At 42.9% G+C, this 23,753-nt stretch overlaps 1 protein-coding gene across 1 annotated transcript in view; it reads right to left on the reverse strand.

Annotated features, from left to right (window-relative positions):
- Positions 1–21,202, reverse strand: part of LOC145395426 (uncharacterized) — an 87,886-nt gene extending 66,684 nt beyond the window's left edge. The window contains exon 1 of the mRNA XM_080269030.1: positions 21,107–21,202. The gene's annotated coding sequence lies outside the window, so the exon portion shown is untranslated. The remainder of the gene's footprint in view (positions 1–21,106) is intronic.
- Between the last annotated feature and the right edge of the window lie 2,551 nt (positions 21,203–23,753).

The following is a 23,753-nucleotide window of genomic DNA, read 5'->3' on the forward strand; positions in this document are numbered from 1 at the left end:
ACAACTTCTTTCCCTTCTCTAGAAACTTTTCCACTAAAGATCTAAGAATGAATATCTGATCTACACAACCTCTTCCCTTCCTAAAGCCTACCTGTTCTTCTGCAACTAATTTCTCTGTTCGTTCTCTAACTCTGTCAATAAGCATCCTACCATACACTTTTCCTATTATACTAGGAAGACAAATGCCCCTATGATTACCACACACTTCTTTTTCCCTTTTTCCTTTGTACAAGGGCATAATTATACCTGACTTCCAATCCTCCGGGACTCTACCTTCCTCTCAGGCCAATCTGCACATCTTCCATATCCATTTTACTACTATCTCTCCCCCATGCTTCAGCATTTCACCACACACTCCATCAATTCCTGGGGCTTTCCCCAATTTAACTTTCTCCATTGCTTCCACAAGTTCTATCCTACTGATTTCTTCCTGTCTTCTCACCTCCCTTCTTGTCCCAGCCATTCCCCAGCCACTTATACTCGCATTACTTCCATCCTTTATGTTCAACATTTCCTTAAAGTGTTCTTTTCATCTGCTCACTTTTTCTCCCTTCTCCACTAGTAATCTACCATTTTTATCTTTCACTTCCCTGCTAATTTCACTTCCACCCTGTCTTACTCTCTTCACCTCTTTCCAGAACATTTTCTTACAGTCCCTCCACATTACAATCAAATTCCTTCCAAATTCCTCATCCACTCTCTTCTTACTCTCTCTTACTAATCTTTTCACCTGTCTCTTTCTTTCTACATAAAACTCTCTCTTCTGCCTCACAACTTCTTCCACGCCCCTATTTCTCACCCATTCATTGTATGCTTTCTTCTTTTGTGCCACAGTCTCTCTCACCTCTTCATTCCACCAAGCTGTTCCTTACACCCCCCCTCCATCCTCTCATCATCCCACACACCACGTCACATGCTGCATATATTTCTTCTGTGAATATCCTGCACACACCTTCCACGTCCCCCATCTGCTCCAATTCATATTTGCCCAATCGTTTCTCCGCTTCTCTCTTATGTTCTGTCTTTTTCTCATCCTCTTGTAACCTTTCCACTCTCCTTGCAAATACTCCTTCTTCCCGTCCTTTCCTTCTTCTATTTCTCCATCTTATTGGGATCTTGATTCTGGTCACCACCAAGTAGTGGTCAAAAAGTCCACTCCCCCTACCTCTATAAGCTCTTGCATCCATTACACAGCTTAGCATCCTTTCATCCACATACACATAATCAATCATTGCCTTTCCTTTCATTCAGTTCACCACCCACCCTTCTCATCACTCGCCATGTATACCTGTGGATCATTTTGTGCCTGAAGAGGGTATTGGCTGTCACCAACCCCCTCCCAGCACAAATGTCCACTATCGCACTTCCATTCTCATCTATCTCAGCAGGCACACCCCACTCACCAACTATTCCATCCACCTTCACATTCCCTACTTTACCATTCATATCACCGGTCAAAAACTCTCTCATTCCTTCCAAACTTTTCCATGCACACTTCCACATTTGTCGAGAACTCTTCTCTCATGGGCTTGCACGATCTTGCGTTGGTGCATACACGCACACAATCGCTCACATTTGTATTCCAACTTTCAATCATACCTACACATTCCTTGACCCAACTGATCCATACTCTCTTATGCTCTTCTTCCATCTTTTACTCACAACTATACATACTCCTTTTGCCCTCTCATTCTCACCTACTCCTGCACATACAGTATACCCCATCCATACTTCCATTCTCTCACACTCTCACCTCTCCATTTAGTTTCAGTTACTCCACATACATCAACTTTCGGATCCTCAAGCACCTGGACAATCTCTCTCTCACCTCATCATTCGCACCTCTTGCGCTCCATGTTGCGATTACCATGTCCTTTGTCCGGTCCTTGGTCGTCATCTTTTGGTCAGTCCTTGTCTGAGGCTTCTTGTTCGTCTTTTTAGTTAGTTGTTTTCCGGGTAAGGGCACTAACCCCCCGCCAACCCTTTTAATTGCCTTGTCCGACAAGCAGGGATATATATATATATATATATATATATATATATATATATATATATATATATATATATATATATATATATATATATATATATATATATATATATATATATATAAAACAAATGAGAGAGAGAGAGAGAGAGATTCTCTCCCCCCCCCTCTCTCTCTTTCCCTCTCTCTCATATAGCGTGTAAACAAGGAGGCTTGTTATTCTCACACTATCACAAGTGCGTGATATGAGGCTACCGTCACTGTAGAAAGACACCCAGGGAGACAAGGACCACCCTATCCTTCCCTGGGTCTATTATGTCGTATTGTAGCAACTTGTAATGACGCGATGAATACACTAGTCTGTCTGTGTGTTGATCTCTCTCTCTCTCTCTCTCTCTCTCTCTCTCTCTCTCTCACACACACAAATTTCCGGCCCTTCCTCGTATAATGAGTAACGAAATATGATATTGATTCTCTTATCATATTCCATTACTACGACGAGATTGCAGTCTTATCAATGACTTTGTGTAAATCTACTGGATGACGTGGGGTAGCTTCAGAATCCGTGAGTATTTTGCCTAAAGCGCGGTGGTTGGGTTTTACCATCCAGGTGCTGGTGCACCAATGTTCCTTATGTTTACTTGGACGCTCCAGCAGCACTCAACTTTTATCCTACTATAGGTCCAGTTATTCTTGGCTGTGTTGTTGTGCATAAGCTTGTATGATGACGAGGTGCATAAAACACTTCTTACTTTACATATTAAATTGCACTGTTCACTGTATTACCTAATGTTTCTGTTGGTTGAAAACAGGATCTCATTCAGACTGCTGGGAAGTGAAAGTGTTTTCAATGGTCAGTCAGTATAGTCACGAAAACTGCGACTTTGTCTGCTATCTTGGCATGAGTGTGAATAAGTCGGTGAAGTGTACTACCAGACTCCCTGCACAAACACACATAGACTATACGCTATTTTACACTCTCCGAGCAGCACCTCGCAACCGATATATTTTGTGTAGCCGTGGCTACATACTAAAACCTTGGTTTATAATGGCAGACAACCGACAAACATGCATGGTAAAGGAAATGTTGCTCCCTCTGGATGAACAGTGTGTGAGCGTTGGCACACGATTAAATACTGTAATGCGTCTGGAGCTAAGGAGGGCCTGAATGTGTAAGATCTTGTATGAAAACTAATATATGAATGTTTTAAAGAGAATATAATATACGATGATCAATGTTTGTGGATGTTGTCACAACTATCCAGGCTAATGAAGTAGCACCTCGAAGAAAGCGACATCATAATTTTATGAACTGGACATCCGTAACACCGTTATTTCAGTTATTATAATACAAGATATGCATTCATTATGAAAATACAGAATCTCATTACCTCCATGTGATCCATCAGTATGATGACTACACAACATTTTTGCACAACAAGCCAATAGCTGTCCAACACTCAAAATAGCTATTATCCTATGCAACAGGACATCTACTTATACCATGGTTTGCGAATATAATGACTGTTTTTCCTCAATAAAATAGACTAGATGACGCACTGCATGGCATGACCGTTGTGTCACATGCATAATCTATCTATCTATCTATCTATTGCCAGACACCATAATCCCGTAAAGGGTGGCCATTTGACACTGAGTTTGTTGTTTTACAGGGAGGGGCACCAACCCTCCACCAACCCACTTGTTGACACGTTGGGAGCACGTATGGTTTGGTTATATGGTTACCACCCAGCGTTGTAAATGGTTTCTTGGCTTACAGGAAACCATTTGGCTTGTCACTCAATGTAAAGCCACCTGTAAAGGAAAGAAAAGGAATAAGAAGTGACAGGAAAGATAGGAGAAATAGGAAGAGAGGAGCGCAGGCACAGAAAAAGAATGATAAAAGCTAAGGAAGTAGGCAGCACTACATCAAGTGAGTGGATGATGGTCGCCACCACCTACCACAAACATGCATAATCACGAATCATTTTTATGGCCACCCTGGTTCAGCCACAAGAATGTTACAGCAGTTGAGTCGCACACTCACTAGAGTCAGGTGAACCACGTTTCGAGACACAGAACATCACACCTTCTAACATTCATGCTTAGGCTAACTACATTTGTTCACCACATTGTATGATGAACATTAAGACTCCAACATTCATCCAATACACGTTATTGCATACGGAGTCAGCAGTAACCTCAGAACATGTGTATAATCAACACCCTTCACCTTCCTAAACTAAACACGACAAAGTGTCGATACATGCGCCTCCACTACCTGTCCCCCCCTCCCCTCCATTCCACCTCGCCTCCCAGTAATCTCCTGTCAGAGAAACAATGGGAGCCAATGGCATTACTATTTGTTTCTCTTTCTACCTTCCACTATACTGTACATACGAGGGAAACACTTGTATTTGCAGACAGAGTATGACTTGATAAAACATAGTGTCTGTGGGTACTAGATACTGTAGCGGAAGGGAAGCTCTGCCGGGTCTGCCCGTTCACTTACTATTACTACGATGTAAACAAACACAGTGGTGCCACATTTCACCAAACACACCACCCGCTGTACTCGTTAGAAGTGGAGGTAACTGTACCAGCACGTCCTAGAATGTTGGAGGAGCAAGGAAGGAAATAGACTTAATAGACTTAAAAGAGCAATTTCTGTCAGTTTCTGTTGTACTTGTGGCCTCGTGAAGTTAGCGTACTGTAGCTCTGAAGTTGTGAAGTTGATGGTGTAATTATCTGGAAAATATAGGCAGCAAATGCGAGAAGCTTGTGTTTACATACACCGCCTGTGTTATTATGCCTGAATTGATCTTGTGTAAGGTTCTGCTGTTGTACATCGAAAGGCTGACCCTAAGAAGAACGATTCATTGGATAACGTCCTTCCTTTACTGATCTACTGTTGTTGGAGTCTGTGGAAGTGTGGGACGTGGATGTAACAGTGGTGTCAAGAGTGGGATCGAAAAGTCCTGCAGTGAGTCAAATCTTCGACAAGGATCCGGCATGTTTACACACAAGAAGCCAAACTAGGTAGGAGGAGGCTTCTCTGGCTGCAATCAAGAAACTTCTATGAGCAGAAAGTGAACAATTACAAGCATAAATTGAAGGGCAGAAAGAACTCAGTGAACAAGGACAAGTACAAAATGAAGAATAGAAAGAGTTCAAGAAAGAACTCAGTGAACAACTACAAGCACAAACTGAAGGCAGAAAGAAATCAAAGAACAACTAGAAACATAATGAGAAGAACAGAAAGAGCACTATGAATGGCTTCAGGAGGCATTACGGGAGCAACAAAAGGACATACAACTGAGGATGCAGGGACAGCTAGATGCTTTCATGGGGGAAATGAAGAAGAACATCAACAATTGAAGGAGGAAGTATATGATGAGCTACAGCAGCCGAAGCATGAGGTAAGCAATAACGTGACAGAATGCAGACAGCATGTAGATGACCATTTAAAGACAATTAGTGGGAGAACTGGGGCTGTTGAGAAAATGTGCTGCAGAGCCTGAGGTTAATGTACAGGGAGCATCTGAAAAAAGTGGACCCGTGTACGGGCTCGAGGAGAATGCATGCAGCAACTTGCTCATGACCTGGAGAGTATGGCACACAAGGCATACCCTAGAGCAGCACCAACCTGTTGGCTATTTTTCTGAGGGACCAGTTGATCGATGCTCTTGATAGTGCAGAGTTGAAAGTGCAAGTGAAGCAGGCACAACTAAGAAGCATTCAAGAGGCATTAGCCAGGGCTCTAGAATTTGAGTCCTGTGTCAGTTCCAGTATGTCCACTTTTCATGTAGGTTGTAGAGCGGGATTCAAGGCAAGAAAAGGACAGGTACAGTACATGAAGCAGAAAAATTTGAAGGAAGTTGCTGGTACTATAAAAAACCAGGACATAGGGAAGTGGACTGCAACAAGCTGAAAAGGAAACAGAAGATTGGAGGAGGTTGCTGGATCTGCTGGAAGCCAGGACACAAAAAGGAGGGTTGATACAAATGGAAGAAGGAGCAAAAACAGAATAGTGGAAGGAATCCCACGAATGCAACAAAAGGGTGTTGGACATATGTTAAGGTAGGGCATCTCTGTTCTGACTGTCTGGAGAAGAAAGAGGAGGATAAGAAGACGGCTCCAGAAGACAAGAAAGAGCGGAAATCTAGTAAGGGTTCGTGTTAATGGGTAACAATCTGCCAGTTTTTCCCAAGTAGCCCTACCACTGGGAAAATGCAAGAGATCTTTAATTGACAGTATGCGTATAGATGGAAGAACAGGTGAGGGAGCTGCACAGTGATACCCCCAAGATCAGAACTATTGCTCCAGTGCATGGCAAGTGGCTCTTTTGACAACTGTCCAGGGGTAGTGGAGTCTAATGTATGGTACAAGACGAAGGCCAGAGTGATGGTGGGGAGAAAGTTGGTGGAATGAGGTATGGGTGAAGTGCTGGATGTGATGGCCAGTTTCTCCCATGAGCCACAGAAGATCAACGAGGGAGAAATTGTGGGACTGTGCCATGCGGTGGACCCTGAGTGACATCAGAGGAAAGCCTGTAGAAAGAGTGTAGTCAAAGATAATGGGTGTCTGCCAGACCACTTACAAGACTTGTGTTCAAAGAGTTGCCAATGGCTGGATGACTCACAACTGCTGAAGTTGAGGCAGCTGCTAATGTCTTTTCCACTGGAGACCTAGACCTGGGTACCAATGATCTGATGGAGCATTCTATAGACACTGGGGATCACTGCCCAATAAAACAGCCAGTGCGGAGGTTGGCGCCAGCCCAACGGCGAGAAATGGAGAAGGTGATGGAGAATTTCCAAAGTCAAGGAGTGATAGTAAAGTCCAGCAGTCTTTGGGCATCAGCAGTGGTTTTGCTAAGGAAAAAGGATGGCTCAGTAAGGTGCTATGTGGATTATTGAGCCCTGAATGAAGTGACAGTGAAGGATGCATACTCCTTGCCAAGGACTGAAAACATGCTGGATGCTCTGTTACGTGCCAAGTGATTCTCCACCCGAGACATGAAGGCAGGATATCATCAGGCCAAAGTTGCAAAGAAGGACAAGGAGAAAACAGCCTTTTCATAAGGGCGGGGTTTATGACAGTTTAAAGTGATGCCATTTGGCCTATGCAATGCCCTAGCTACTTTTGAACATCTCATAGATCGTGTACTGGATGGCCCGCATTGGCAGACAGCTCTCATTTATCTGGACGATGTAGGCTAATTGTGTTTGGACGGACTTTCAACCAGGAATTGGAGAGGATGTCGGAAGTGCTGAGCAGGATCCGATCAGTGCACCTGAAGTTGAACCCTAAGAAGTCCTACTTGCTCCAGAAGGAAGTGAAGTACCTGGGACACATTATAGGTGAGGGTGGCGTCAGTACCGATCTAGAGAAGGTGGCAGCTGTGGAAAACTGGCCGGTTCCAACTTGTGTGAAGGAGCTACAGAGTTTCCAGGACTCATGTGACTACTACTGGCGTTTTGTCAAGGACTTTGCAATGATAGTTACACCCCTGCACAAGTTGTTAGGAAAGAAGCAGAGGTTTACGTGGTCTGCAGTGACTCAGAAGGCCTTCAATAAACTCAACCATGCGTTTGCAAACTCTCCGGTGTTGCCATACCCAGATCAGAGTCAGCCAATTCATCCTGGACTGTGACACTAGTGACCAAGGTATTGGTAGAGTCCTGTCGCAGAAGAAGGATAACAAAGAGCAAGTGTTGGCATGTTACGGCAAAAAGCTTAGCCCACCAGAGCAGAACTACTTTGTGACACGTAAGGAGCTCTTAGCAGTTATGAAGAGCCTTGATTTCTTCCATCCCTACTTGTATGGGTCCTACTCCATCATCAGGAGAGACCATGTGCAACTCAAGTGGCTGAAGACGTTCAAGAATCCAGAAGGACAACTGGCACACTGGCTTAGGAAGCTGGACCAGCATAATTATATGAGGTGCAGCACAGTCCTGGGCGGGTACATGGCAATGCTGACAGCCTGAGTCATCGGCCCTGTGACCCATAGTGCAAGCAGTGTAGTAAAAAAAGAAGATCATGGTAAGAAATGTAGCCATTCTCCAGTTACAGGGCCAGCGTCAGATGATGAAGACTTGAAGGGAATGGAGATGGAGGACGCAGATTTACACGTGCAAGAGTGGCCGCAGCAGAGTACAATGTACCCATCTTGGGAAGAGGTTTCTAGATTCAGCCCTGCAATTATGAGCTACTGGAGTCAATGGGACCTTTGAACAACATACTCCTGGAACATCAGTGGGAGACACCAAATGGTGTCAGCAAGTACTGGCAACTGGTGATTTAGAAGAAATGAGGTCCAAGATCTTGGATGAGTCCTACAACCAGATCACTAGTGGGCACCTGGGAGTGAAGAAAACTCTAAGTCGGTTGCAACAGAGGTTCTACTGGACTGGCATGCATCAGGATGTTGGAGAGTTGTGTCGGGCCTGTGATGTATGTTGTGCCAAGAAAGGACCCAAGAAATGTGGTTGTGCCCCTCTTCAGCTAAACCAAATGGGTGCACTGATGGAAAGAGTTGCAGTGGACATTACTGGACCTCTGCCACTCGCTTAAAGAGGAAACAGGTATGTATATTTTGCCATGGAGTACTTCACAATGTGGCCAGAAACCTATGCAATCCCCAATCAGATATATATATATATATATATATCAGGGGTAGGATCCCACTGCTACCTGGCGCGTCCCTTGGTGACGGATAGGGGAAGGTGTTGTAGATATACGAGGTACCGTCTTAGATGGCGCAGACCATGGGACCCCCTACAGATATATAGGGCTCCAAATATAATGAATAAGGTGGCACAAAAATTACATCTCACCAGAAAGTATGTGGCAAGGAGGTGAGATTATTTGCCACAGTCCTCCTAACCAAAACTGAGTTTTATTGCAAATGATTTGACAGGGTTCCTGTTGGATCATCGTCTACTAAAGGTCCAACCACACTGCCTCCTGTGCTCATGTGCAGTGTGCCACTGAAAGCGAGTAGGCACCGTGTTGGAAAATTAGACTCTGGGATATTATACAAATTGAAATCCATGAAGATCTATGCATACAATGTAAGAAGCCTTGCAGAAGATTACAAACTTGATAACCTAATGACTGAACTGGAAAACATTAGTTGGGATATTGTAGGTTTGAGTGAGATCCACAGAAAAGAAGAAAAAGTAATTCAGCTCGAAGACAGCGACCACCAATTTTACAACAGAGGAAGGGAAAATGAAAGAGTTATTGGTGTAGGATTTCTAATTAACAGAAATCTTGCAGACAACATTGTTAAATTCAGCAGTGTATCTGAGAGAGCAGCATTTGTTGTAATTGGACTGTGCAAAAAATATACCCTGAAAGTAATACAAGTATATGCACCAACTTCTCAAAGCTCAGATGAAGAAATAGAAACATTCTATGATGACATCTCCCAAATTATGGATGAAGAAAAAAACACTTATACTATACTCATGGGAGACTTCAATGCAAAAGTTGGGAAGTAGAAAAATGGAGAAGCATGTATAGGAAAAATTGGAGTGGGAGAAAGGAATGAAAGAGGAGAAATTCTAGTAAATTTTGTTCAAATGTTTAACATGAGAATAATGAACACATTCTTTCACAAAAAAAAACAGAGAGAAAGTGGACCTGGAAAAGCCCAAATGGAGAAACAAAGAATGAAATCGACTTCATTATAGCAGATAAGAATAACGCGATCTCAAATGTCACAGTTATGGACAAAGTAAATATAGGAAGTGATCATAGAATGGTAGATTGCACAGCCAGATTCAATTTCAGAAGTGAAAGACGTCAGTTCTACCCAGTCCCACATTAATGACTTAGCACAAGCATGTATGGAATTATTCATACTTAATCAACAGTTCCTCCATCTCTTCCCCCCTCTGACTTCCTCATGGCTGACATTCAAATTGCTTCAGTTGATGTACTTTCTGCCATTACTGGCCTCAGTACTAACAAGGCATATGGGCCTGATGGGGTCCCTCCTATTGTTCTCAAGAACTGTGCTTCTGTGCTTACACCCTGCCTAGGCAAACTCTTTTGCCTTTGTCTGTCAACTTGTACCTTTCCTTCTTGCTGGAAGTTTGCTCTCATTCAGCCAGTCCCAAAGAAGGGTGACCACTCCCAACCCTCCAACTATCGTCCAATTGCTTTAACGTCCTGTATTTCAAAAGTTTTCGAGTCAATTCTCAATAGAAAAATTTTAAGGTATCTTTCCTATCATAACCTTCTTTCCGATCGTCAGTACGGGTTCCGTCAGGGACGCTCCACTGGCGATCTTCTCACCTACCTTTCAGACTCCTGGTCATCCTCCTTTCGGGACTTTGGGGAAAGCTTTGCCATTGCACTTGACATCTCTAAGGCTTTCGATCGAGTCTGGCATAAATCTTTAATTTCCAAACTGCCCTCCTACGGTTTCTATCCTTCTATTTGTGCCTTCATCGCTAGCTTCCTTTCTGGTCGTTTGTTTTAAATGGCCGTCTTCTTCTTCTGATGTAGACAGCCATCGTTCTTCTCCTAGATCTATCAACAGTGGTGTTCCTCAGGGCTCTGTCCTATCACCTACTCTCTTCCTTTTATTCATCAATGATCTTCTAAGCTGTACATCTAACCCTATCCACTCATACGCTGATGACTCCACCCTCCACCTTTCCATTCGGTTCCCGCAACGCCCATCTCAACAGTTACTTCAACAAACAAGGGATGAGGCTATGGCACACCTAATGTCCGACTTGGCTCGTATCTCTGACTGGGGTAAAAATAATATGGTTGTTTTTAATGCATCTAAGACTCAGTTCTTACACCTATCAACCCGACAAAATCTTCCACAGGTATACCCACTAATGTTTAATAATATTCAGCTTAATCCTGCATCATCCTTGAACATGCTTGGGGTTTCATTTACTCGGGACTTATCTTGGAAAGATCATATTACAATTCTTGTAAAATCTGCTTCCAAGAGATTGGGTATGCTAAGCCGACTCCGCTCTTTCTTTACCCCTGCACAATTGTTGACTCTATACAGGGGTTTTATCCGCCCCTGTGTGGAGTACAACTCTCATGTGTGGAAAGGCTCCCCACATACAGCTCTTCTCAATAGGGTGGAGTCAAAGGCTTATCGTTTCATTAACTCTCCTCCTCTTACTGACTCCCTTCAACCTCCGTCTCTTCACCGCACTGTTGCATCTTTATCTCTTTTCTATTGCTACTTTTATGGTCACTGCTCCTCTGAACTGTCTGCTTGCATTCCTCCACCTCTACGACGGGCGCGTAGCACCCATCTGGCAGCAAACTCTCATCCCTTTTCTGTCCAACTCTCTAATACAAGAGTTAACCGTTACTCCCAGTCTTTCATTTATGCAACAGGTCAGCTCTGGAAGTGTTTCCCTCTGTCTGTATTTCCTGCTGCCTATGATCTCCAGTCTTTCAAACGCAGTGTGTCCAGGCATCTCAAAATGATCGGATCTTGAATTTGGCTTTCTATTGTATTTTGTTTTTCTCTTGGAGGGAACTGTAACTGCGGGCTCATGGCCTTTGGTTCCTTTTTCCTCGCATAAAAAAAAAAAAGTTCACTTAAAGATCGGACTCCCCAAAATGGTTTGATAGCAATTGTGCCAGAGCAACGACCCAAAAGTCATTAGCATTTAACTGTTACTAAAAAAAAAAAAAAATAAATAAAAGTCTGAATCACTTAGTCAGTTTAAAACTGCTTGAAAGCATGCAAAAGCAGTAATAAATGCCACTAAATCAAACAGTCTTCTCAACCAAGAATCTAAAATAAACAGTCATAATAACAGTGGAATATTCTGATCAGCTCTCAATTCTTTCTATAATTTCAACAAGGCATCATCCATTCCCCCACTAAACTCTTCAGATGCTAACATTACAAATGATCCTCGTGATAAAGCGAACATTTTTGCCAATACACTTGCCAATAATTCTACTTTAGAGGAAGTCGGCCAGAACGTCCCCGTACCAGATCTTGACTCTTCCGAAACTGCTTCACTTATGATACTGACTAGATACATTAAATCCATCCTAGACAATTTATCAACCAACAAAGCTCCAGGTCCAGATGGAATTCCTCCAGTTGTTTCGAAAAAGTGCTCCCCAGAACTTGTTCCTATTCTAGCTAAGTTATTCAGACAATGCATATGTCCTTCTTCAACCCCTGATTCTTGGAAGTAAGCCAATATCCACCCAATTCCAAAGAAAGGAAGTTCCTCTGACCCCTCTGATTACAGACCAATAGCTATAATGTCTTCTGTTGGTAAAGTATTTTCGATTGTAATTAATATGCACATCTTTAAATATCTTGAATCCAACAACTTAATTAGTGACAGACAGTATGGTTTTCGCCACGAAAGCTCCATTGTTGACATATTCAATCTCCTGACTCATACCATCCATCAATCAGTTGACCAACATGTAGAATCTCATGCAGTGGCCCTTGATGCTTCTAAAGCTTTTGACAGAGTATGGCACCGTTCCCTGTTATCCAAACACCCATGCTATGGACTAACGTCTTTTGTTCCTCTGATTTCTTCATATCTCAGTGACAGAAACACGAGAGTTAAAGTAGGTGATGTATATTCCAATTTCCACTTGATTAATGCCGCCGTGCCACAAGGATCATTTCTGGCTCCAACCCTATTCCTAATTCATATTTACGATCTCTTATCTGTCACCCATTATTCCATCTATTCGTACACAGATGACTTAACACTTCATAGTTCGTTCACGCTTGAACACCCATTCACAAAGTCTAATATCTTTAACTCACAACTCAGTACAGCCATCTCCATAAATCAAGACTTATTTAAGATCACTGAATGTGGACAAAATAACATTGTCTCGTATTTTAAGGCTGGTAAAACCAAATATATAAAATTTACTAATACAATTTACTGCCTGATTCTTATATTACCCTCAGTGCTACCAATATTCCTATCTCTAAAAGTATTGAAATTCTGGGTGTTTCACTTAACAATTACCTCAGCTGGACCTCTCATGGAAGATCACTTGCTACAACCACCTCAGAGAAATTTGGATTATGGTACAGAGTTCGTAACTTCTTCACCGGCATGCAGTTAGCTATAATTTATAAGTTATGTGTGCTCTCAGCTAAAATATTGCTCACCCTTATGGAATGGATGTGCAGAGGTTGCACTAAAACAACTAGACAAAATTCAGAACAAAGCTGTTAAAATGATTAAGAACCCTACTATTACAAATAAACTACCTCCCGCACAAGTAAGAAGGAATGTTGCCTCCCTTGCATTATTTTAGAGATACTTTAATGGCAAATGCTCAGACGAAGTTGCGTCCATTCTGCCACCTCTCCATGCCTTCCCCCGCGATACACAGGCATCTGGTAGCGCTCATGGCAGGAATGTTACACAGCCATATTGCAGAACTTCTACCTCTCAGAATTCGTTCATTTCCCAAACTGCATCTCTTTGAAACTCGCTTTCCCAGAGGGTTTTCCCCCCAAACTTCAGTCTACGGTTTTTCAAATCCAACTGTTTTACAGATTTTTTTTATGAATGGCAGACACCAGTAATCTGATGTATGGATTATTTTTTTTTATTAATTTGTTTTTCCTTCTTCTGATCTGTTTTATTAAAAAACAAACAAACAAACATGAATTCTACTATTAATGATTACTGGGGCGTTCCTGTTGGATCATCATCTACTAAAGGTCCAACTGCACTGCCTCCTGTGCTTACAGGCAGTATATCACCGAAAGTGAGTAGGCACTGTGTCAGCTATTCAAAGACAGGGACATTTAACAAAATGAAATTCATGAAGCTCTACACATACAATGTAAGAATCCTGGCAGAAGATTACAAAACTGATACCTTAATGACTGAATTTGAACATTAGTCAGGATATTATTGGTCGGAGTGAGATCCACAGAAAAAAATATTAATAATTCAGCTCCAAGACAGCAAACACCTATTCTACTACAGAGGAAGCCAAATTTTAAGAGTTATTGGTGTAGCTTTTCTAAGTAGCTGAAATCTTGCAGAGAACATTGTTAAATTCAGCAGCGTGTCTGACAGAACAGCATCGCTTGTAATTAGGCTAAGTAAAAGATACATCCTGAAAGTGTTACAAGTATATGCAGTGACTTATCAAAGCTTAGATGAAGAAACAAAAATATTCTGTGATGAGATCTCCTAGATTATGGAAGAGGAACAGACCACATGTACTATATACATAGGAGATTTCAATGCAAAAGTTTGCAAATTAAAAAAATGGAGAAGCATGTATCGGAAAATTCGGAGTGGGAGAAAAGAATGACAAAGGTGAAATGGAAGTAATTTAAATGTTGCTGAAAAGTATAATATGGGAATAATAAACACATTCTTTCACAAAAGAAAAAGGAAAAAAATGGACCTGGAGAAGTCTTAAAGGAGAAACTGTCTATCTATCTACAGTATATACCTAGGCTGCTTCCCGCAAGGAAAGGGAGGTAGCCGAAACAGGATGACACACTCCCAATTTACTCATCATTCAAACACATTCATTCGCATCTTAGCCCCAAAGGGGAGAAGGGACAGATCCTCACCGCACTACGCCGCATGAGGGTCAACTGCACAGTGCAATCAGTGACATCGGCAGCAGGGCCCAACAGCAGAGCTGGTTTACCCCTGCCACATCATAATGACTTCATTATGGCAGGTAAGAATAACACGATCATAAATGTTACAGTTATCAACAAAGTAAATATAGGAATTGCCACAGAATGGTGGGTTGCACAGCCAGATTCAGGGTCAAAAGTGAAAGAAAGAAACTGATTAAAAATAAAATTATATGCCCAATAAAAGTAAAACAAAGCAGCCTTTCAGTAAAAAATAATAAATTGATTTCAGGGTCATGATGAGTGTGACTTTCATGAGCTGAAAAACAGACTGACAAAAGTGCTAAGAGAGTCATCAGAGGTGGTAGAGAAAGCTGATAGAACCAAAGCCAACAAGTTTTCAAAAATGGCCCTCGAACTCACGAAAAGAAGAGAAGCAAAAGTACAAACAGAGATGAAACAGAAAGAGCGGTAGTAAATAAGTTTATCAGCAAGACACACAGAAGAAAAAAGAAAGGGAAACATGGATTAGATCTGTAGTAGGGTATGGAGACATCCTCTCTTTGGCTCAGCGGTAACGTGCGTGCGTATGCAGCGCGGGAGCCTGAGATCGAATCTCGGGCAGGACAGTGACTAATTTGTTAAAGTTTCATTTCAGTTATTACATCGGTTGGAAGCGGTGTGGGATGTGAGACGGGGCTTGGTTGGCAATTTGATGTTCTTCCTTGGTTAACTTACAGCATCTCTGTCCTTACATCCTGGGGATGGGCTATTCCTTGTGGTCCGCAGCCTCCCCGAGGTGGCCTCCGATGCTGCGCTACCTTGTGTGTTCGAAACTCACCAAATTAATCACCAAGGGGAGAAAAGAGGTATGTAATGGGGTGTATAAAAGTCAGCGTTGCCTAGCGGGGCAGGTTATCCTTTCTTTGGCTCAGTGGTAACGTGCACGCGTATGAAGCGGGGGGGGGGGGTGGCTGAGGTCGAATCTCGGCCAGGACATTGATTAATTTGTTAAGTTTCATTTCAGTTATTACAGATTAAACAAACCATCAAAAAAGGAAAAAGTTTGAAACAGGTCTGAGTTACGAGTAATATGGCACCAGGAAAGCAACAAGTTATATCACTGAAAGACAAAAGTGGTGAGGGGATGGTGAAGAGCGTTGAGAATTTTACAAAGAACTGTATGCATCAAAGACAGCAGTACCAATAGCTAACTTTTCAGTTGACATAGGCTTAATACCGCAGTTAACACCAGACGAAGTAAATATTTCTCTTACACGTTACCGGCGTGATGGCCACTGGTGTACCATTTGATGTCTTCTTTCCTAGCGAGTTGGTACACTGATAGTACAATAATGAGTAATAATTTTGTTATGCTGGTGTTTTTAAGGCGACTTCTCGTCGTAAAAACGCTAGCTACTGAAGCGGGGTCCTCTTTCTAGACCAGAAGTAGAGCACCAACAAAGGAACAGGACATAAAAACCATGCAGTATACCTTAACATAACTATTACCTTAATTCACGTAGAGTGATATTTGAGATACAGGGGAACAGAGACACAGAGTTAATATTCAGCACCACAAAATAGAGTTATACTTAGCACACACTACAATGTTCATACAGGGAGATCTTGAATTATCTATGGTATTGTTTATGTGTCACTTTTAGGCAGGATATATATAGAATGGTTCACAAAGGGAATAAACAAGATTGGGAGTCTGTATGGGAAATATTACTATAAATGAGGTAGGGTGCGGATAGTGACACTTGACATAGCCACCTTGTCACGGCGACACTCACACTCAGGCTCTTGACGGGCCCGTGCACCCTTACCTCAGGTGTTCACAGAAAGTTCCCTTATATGGGGGGGACTTGGATAATTACAATAAAGTTCCTTCTCTGCCCTGCCAACACTGAGTTCTTGTGGACTATTATCAACTACATTGTTCTTCACTTAGTCACTGTTCACTGTTCTTTTTCCCGACTTGTTCTTGACACAGGGGGGGAGAGTCACTATTTTCCTATATCTCCTGGGTAACGTTCACTCTGGGTCACACTCGTAGGTGGGGTGCAGGGAGGCTCTCCCATCTGGGGGCCTCGACCTGATAGGCGGCCCTTGTGCTGGGGCCGCGTCGGTGTGGTGCAGGGAGGCCCTCTGGTCTGGGGGCCTCGACCTGATAGGTGGCCCTCGAGACTGGACCAAACAGCCGGAGTAGTCGGGCCTGTCATCTTTGGCTCCGTGGAGTGAGGGAGCCCGGATCGCCTTCATCAGGAGCAGGAGTCTGGCCTGGGTGTCCTGGGACTGCGGGCACCAAGGGGGAGAGGCGCCGTCAGGGCTGGGCTGCGGCAGCGTCTCCTTCGGGGCTTGGGCAAGAACAAGGAACTCCCGGGCGTGGGCGGTAAGTCCGATATCGGGCCTTGCCACCAATCTAGCATCTCCTCCGGAGCTATATTCCCGGGTGGTGACGAAGGGCTTCCACAAGGGAAAGAGGCTGGAGAAGGACTCACGTCACTCGTGTCCTCTCTAGTACGTCCTGAGGCCGGAGCCTTGGGTCGCCTTACCCTGGTACATACTCTGGCTGTAGCCGTCAACTTGCCCGGTGTACGAGGAACAACTGAAGGGCGTACAAGGCCGCTGCTTCCCCGCCACGTATAAAGACCGTCGGCGCGGTGTTGCTCCCGTAGTAGGGGACAAGCCAGAGTGAGGGGCACAGAGGCCACACTCTCTCCAGTACGAACTGAAACTACCTTCAGGGGCTTCTCTACCCTGGTACATGTCCCGGCTGGAGCCGAGTGCCTACCCGTTTTACTGAGAGCAACTGAAGGGTGTACAAGGCCGCTCCTTCCCCGCCACGTATAAAGACCGTCGGCGCGGTGTTGCTCCCATAATAGGGAAGGGCTACACGTACGGTAGCAGGGTCTCTTTACCCTGGTCCGTACTCTAGCCATAGCCGGAAGCTGATCTGTCCGATCAGAAACAACTGAAGGGTGTACAAGGCCGCTCCGTCCCAGCCACATATAAAGACCGTCGGCGCGGTGTTGCTCCTGAAGGGGAGAACAGCAAGAGAGGGGTGCACTGGGGCAACTCTCTCTCTCTGGTGTACTAAGGCCGGAGCCTTGGGTCACCTTACCCTTTGTACACTTTGTTAGGCCGTAGCCTTGGGCCTCCTGCCCTAGAGGGTGTAACAAAGCCGTCAATACGGTGTTACCTGGGACTGAATCTTGTTCAGTCCCACCCCTATTCTGACGACCATTGCTCCGCCCGCAATGTAGTTCCCTTTCCCTGGTCACCTTGGGTTGGGGCAATTGCGGGGAACAAGGGCCCAGGATCTTGATGTCCTGGTGACCCTCTTGAATGGGGTCACTAACCCCACCGTTGTGTCCTCCTGGGGTGGTGGTGCGGTGGCCGCCCGGTGGTGGGGTGGGGGGTGGTGAGGTGGGAGGTCCGGCGGCGGGCATGGCGGGCATTTTAAATTTGTTTTCACTTTTTCATGTATTTCACCTTGACGAATATTGGCTGGGCAGATTTTTTGTTGTTGCTTCTACAGCAGAAGAGATGTTGAATATGGTAATAATATAAGATTTGAGAAATGCCTATTTAGTTAGAGAATGTACAGTATATCAGACTTCTAGTAGTGACTAATACATTTCATTTAGATGTCAAACAATACCGGTACTATTAATCGCACAAAAACATCGAAAAACAACTCTGTGTTGCAGAACTAGGGCCATGAGATGTAAATGCACTTCTTGAAAAAAAAAAAAAAAAGTAAATTACGACCGATAAATATTTGTGATTTTTTACTGGAAGAAAAAATAATCACTCTTGTTTTGAACAGCTCTACATTTACTTTATCAAACAAACAACAACAAAAAAAAAAGATAAGTGCTGCATGTTTCTGGTTATCAGATTTTTTTATAATTATAAATGATTGATTATAATCAATAATTAATTATGGTACTGGTAAGCCGAGTACTATTTCGGCATTCAACATACCCAGCTATCATTATGCTTGGTTGCAAGAAACACTCTTCAGCGATTAAAAAAAAAAAAAAAAAAAAAAAAAAACTTGAGAAGATCGGTGAAGAGATTAGAAGGAGGAGAAGTGAACAAGAAACAAGATAATAATAAATAAAGGTAGTGTTGGATCTTTGCTTGAATTTCCTTTAACTACATAAATAGCCAAGTGCCACCTGGACCTTCACGACTGAGAATAAGATGGTAACAAACCAAAGAGAATGGAAGCGCCAGGTAAGGGTGAACGGTGACTGCACTACCTGAGCCAAAGTAGTACACTACTTCAGTGATCCACCGGTGGTGCATCGTGCAATACGAGAAGAAAATATCAGGACACCATATGTTGGGCCACCAGTGACGCACTACTTTAATGGAGTCACATCCCTCATTGGTACTCAGTAAACCAACATAAATAATCTCGTTGTGATAGCTCCTTGCAGATTGGTGGTAGAGTTTTGAAGTGAAATGTGTCCTGGAAGAGAACTGAAATTGCCGAAACGCGGGTAACGTGAAGTATGATAAGAGGGAAGGTTCCAGAAGATGAAATAGTAGCAGAATTACTGTCGGCTGCCGAAGTATAAAACAGGCTTGCCTACTTATTTACTCAGTGTATACAGAAGAAGAAAATTCCCAAACCATGATGTAATGCAACAGTTATTTCGATCTTCAAAAATGGCGACTCGAAAGATCTTAGTAACTATCGACCCATTAGCTTAATCAGCTAAAGTCCTTACAAGCAGAATAACAACAAATTTGGAAGAAACCCAACCTTTTGAACAGGCAGGATTCTGTCTCGAGTATTCGGCTACTGATCATTTATACACATTGAATCAGCTAACTGAGAAAACTACAGACTATGATAAACCACTGTTCTTAGGTTTTGTTGATTACGAAAAGGCTTTCGATGCAGTGGAACACCCATCAATTATAAATTCATTGCGAGAACAAGAAGTCAGTGAGAACGTTGTAAAATTGCACGAAAACATATATAAAGAGGGAACTACTACAGTTAAATTACACAAACATTCGGAAAAAATGTAGATTGAGAAGGGCGTGTGTCAGGGAGATACAGTTTCACCAAAATTATTTACAGCATGCCTAGAGAATATTTTCAGAAAACTTGACTGAGAGAACAAAGGAGTGAACATAGATAGTGAAAACCTAAACCATTTAAGATTTGCAGATGACAATGTCCTAATCTCAGAAACAGCAGAGACATTGCAAGAAATGTTAAATGACCTAAATAGAGAGTTCTCAAAGTAGGGCTAAAGATGAACTTAGATAATGTTTAATCCAAATACACTAAATCTATAGAATAAATGAAGAAATTCTTGAATAAGTTGCGGAGTACAATTACTTGGGGCAAATACTAAAAATAACGATATCCATGGTAGCAAAACAAAATGGCGCATTGCAGTTGGATGGAAAGCTTTCGGTAAACATGGACACAATAAAAAGTAGTTTGCCAGGATGTATGAAACGGTAACTATATAATAAATATATAATCCCAGTTGTCATAAAGTTGTAAGACCTGGAAAATGAGAAATATAAATAGATGGAAAATCAAGTAATCCGTTATCAAAGAGCAGTGGAAAGGTCAGTGTTGCCAATATCCTTAAGAGGCAGGAAGAGATCAACTTGGATGAGAGAGCAGACTAAAGTCAATGACATGATAAAGTTACAAAAGAGTAAAAATGAAGGTGGGATGGTCTTTTAGCAAGAATAAAGGACAACTGACTGAGCAAGAGGTTGACTGACTGGAGTCCAAGTAACTGCAAGCGTTGCAGGAAAAGTACAGGCAGGAGGTGGACAGATGAAATAGAGAAGTTTGCAACTAAACCTGGCAGTGACTGACTCAGTATATATATATATATATATATATATATATATATATATATATATATATATATATATATATATATATATATATATATATAAACTACAGCTACAGTAACATCAAGCTGTAAGGCACCCTCATCATTGTGGGGCTCGAACCCACCTCGCCACCGCAGGTCTAAAAAAAAAGTGTGACCGTCATAAACCGGTAACGTTTTTGTTTTTAGATCCACACCTATTTGCTAAATGACATCGTCAAAGCTAGCAAGGTTGAAATAAAGGTCACATGGGTAATGTGTTAGACGCCTTCAGCCACAGAAAATTTTATATATTATACTCTTGCCATCTGCAGATATCGTCTATACTTTAATCTTGTTATATCAATATGACTTCGGTCTGTTTGGAATAAACTTTTCCAACTGAAGAGATTATAGACTTGAAGAACTTCCTCAATGCAAAAGGTGCCTTCTAAGAGTAATAAAGTTTTCTGTTTTGTAGTAATATAACATTCAGAAAGGATTTAAAGAGTAAGTTATCGTCGAAGTGAGGATTTCTTTATAATGATGAATAAAATCTTTTGTCTGTATCAGTAATGTAGCCGAAAGTACTGCATTACAATGATTGGATTAAAAACAGTTCCTACTAAAGACTCTTACTTGTGGATGAAGGGGAGATGAGCAGAGAGGCAACTGTGTGAGTGCTGAAGGGATGGTTGTATTTTCGCTCTTCACTTCCCGCTGCTTCTGTACCTGGTGAGGCGTGGAACACAAATGTGCTCTTATCAACTGGGGTAGATGTACGGTAATGAGTTGCAAGGGAAGGGGCGGTGTTGGACTCCCCCCCCCCCTCCGCTCCACCCTTCTCTCTCTCTCTCTCTCTCTCTCCCTGGGATACATTTCCACACCAACACTGTCGCCGTTAATTTGATGAGGCGTTTGATATTTCTTGGTATTTTGAGGAAACAAATACTTTTCATCATCATCATCATACCCACCTGATTTCTGACCTCATACGTCTCTCATATTGACGGTGTTAGTGAAGGCGTTGTCTACTACAATTTGAAAATCCTATCCTAAACCGAATAAAAACATGTAACGTTAAAATATGAATAAATAAGAATGACATCGTTGGTAATGGGTTAAGGGCTGGTATTCTTCTCGGTTAAAGAAGGTCCCTAACGCTTCTTAGTGATTTATTTTTGAATGCGGTTGGATAATTTCGTATTGTACATTGTACACTGATGATATTAGAATTATTTAAGTAACACGGAAGACGGCGGCAAGAATACGGTCCAAGGTGTAATATGGTAAAGTTGATCATTCAGAAGTGCTGCGCAGTGTCCGATACCAGCGAGAAAACGACTGATAACATAAGCTCGTCGGATAGGATTTAACCGCTTCATCATAACGTACTCTCTGCTTTATTATTGCTATCGACACGCGATTTTATGCAGGCTACGAAACACTTTCTGAATGGTACTTGTTAACTGTTTTTGTCAGTATTTCCTACTGCTTATGACCTCAAGTCTTTTAAAGGCAGTGTGTCCAGGCATCTCGAAATGAAGGGATACTGAATTTGGCTCTCTGTTATTTTGTTTTTATTTCTCCTTGGAGGAAACAGTCTTGCGGCCTTTGGTTTCTACTTGCATTACACACACACACACACATACACACACTCGGTATATATATATCATCATCCGGACATTTCCCACCCAAGGGCAGGGTGAGGAGTAGCAATGTCCAGACAGCCCAAAATTGACCAATCCAATGGGCCACGCTTCCATTCACACATCATTCAAGCCCCCGTAATCCTGGCTCTATCAGATACGCCAAAAACATTCACCACGTTCTGTAGCTTCACATAATCGTATCCGACAGTGTCAATCCAGACGCTGCCACATTAAAGAGGGGTGCCAAAAATCCCTGATCATGCACTTCTCCTCACAAAATTCATCCAGCCAGCTCGACCTCCTGTCAGTTCCCTAGCCTCACCGACTTCCAGACCTCTCCTCCCCACACATTCATCCACCATATCACTTCACCTTCTCCTTGGCCTACCTCGCCTCCTCCCTCCTTCGAATTCGATCAGATATACCTTCTTCACCACTGTATTGTTGTCCATTCTCCCCACATGACCATACCATCTCAGTACACTCTCTTCAATTCTGGTGTCCACCGACTTCCTCATTCCGCATCTTTCACGAATCACATTATTTCGTATCCTATCCATCCTCTGTACTCCACATACACTCCTTGGCAGTCCCATCTCCACTGCTCTCACTCTTGACTTTTCATTTTCATGCCACACCATAGTCTCACATCCATATGTTAAAGCTGGCACTAACACTCTTTCATGTAAGCCTCGCACAGCTGCAACACTCAAGCCTCTGTTTCTTGACAATCTTACCCAGTACACAGCTGACTTCGCATTGTAGACCAAACACAACGTGGAGAGGAAAGTTATGTTCACTCCCCGTCTTGCAGAAATCGACCGCTCCACACTGATTTGGTATCGTCAACAACATGCTGTTGATATGCTGGTGCATGGTATGGAGCTGAAGTCTGCTGCTACAAAGTTCGCAAGGTTACACGACACCCCAGACTTCAAAGCATCTTTGCTTTCAAGTTACGGCATGGACTTACCAATCATAAGGCCCATGGCGAAGCTCTGGATGCCAACGAGGAGGGAGTAGAGGAGTTTCGGTAGAAGGTGAAGGGCTTGATCGACAGGGAGGGCCTTACTCTCAATCAAGTTTACAATGCTGACAAAACTGGTCCATTCTATTGCTCGATGCCAACAAACACTCTAGCCAAGGAGATAGAGAAGCATGTACCTGGCCACAAGCTTTGCAAGCAACAGATATCTGTTTTGTGTTGAGCCAGTGCTAACAGCTTGCACCAGCTCAAGCCCATTATTGTTGGCCGTGCAAAGCAGCCTCGGTGTCTTCGTGGGGTGATGGATGTCCTTCCTGTCATTTGGTACCATTCTTTGAAGGCATGGTTCACAGCCATGATCTTCAAAGACTGGTTTCACCACCACTTCATAAAGGTGGTCAACCGTTACCAGACGAACACACTGGGAATCCCTCACGACCACATAAAGGCCCTCTGGACAATGCACCTGCACATCCATCCGACAAGGAGTTGGTGGCTGAGAACGGCCTCATTAGGTGCATGTTTCTGCCACATAATACGAATGCTATCATCCAACCAATTAACCAAGGAGTGATCACGGCAATGAAGAGGCTGTATCTCGAGAAGTTCCTGGATGAGGTGATGGTTGTTCTCAAGGACGAGGACGAGC

Source organism: Coenobita brevimanus, chromosome 31 (assembly GCF_032717465.1).
Source record: "Coenobita brevimanus isolate Jiangsu-jjx chromosome 31, ASM3271746v2, whole genome shotgun sequence".
Taxonomy (NCBI): domain Eukaryota; kingdom Metazoa; phylum Arthropoda; class Malacostraca; order Decapoda; family Coenobitidae; genus Coenobita; species Coenobita brevimanus.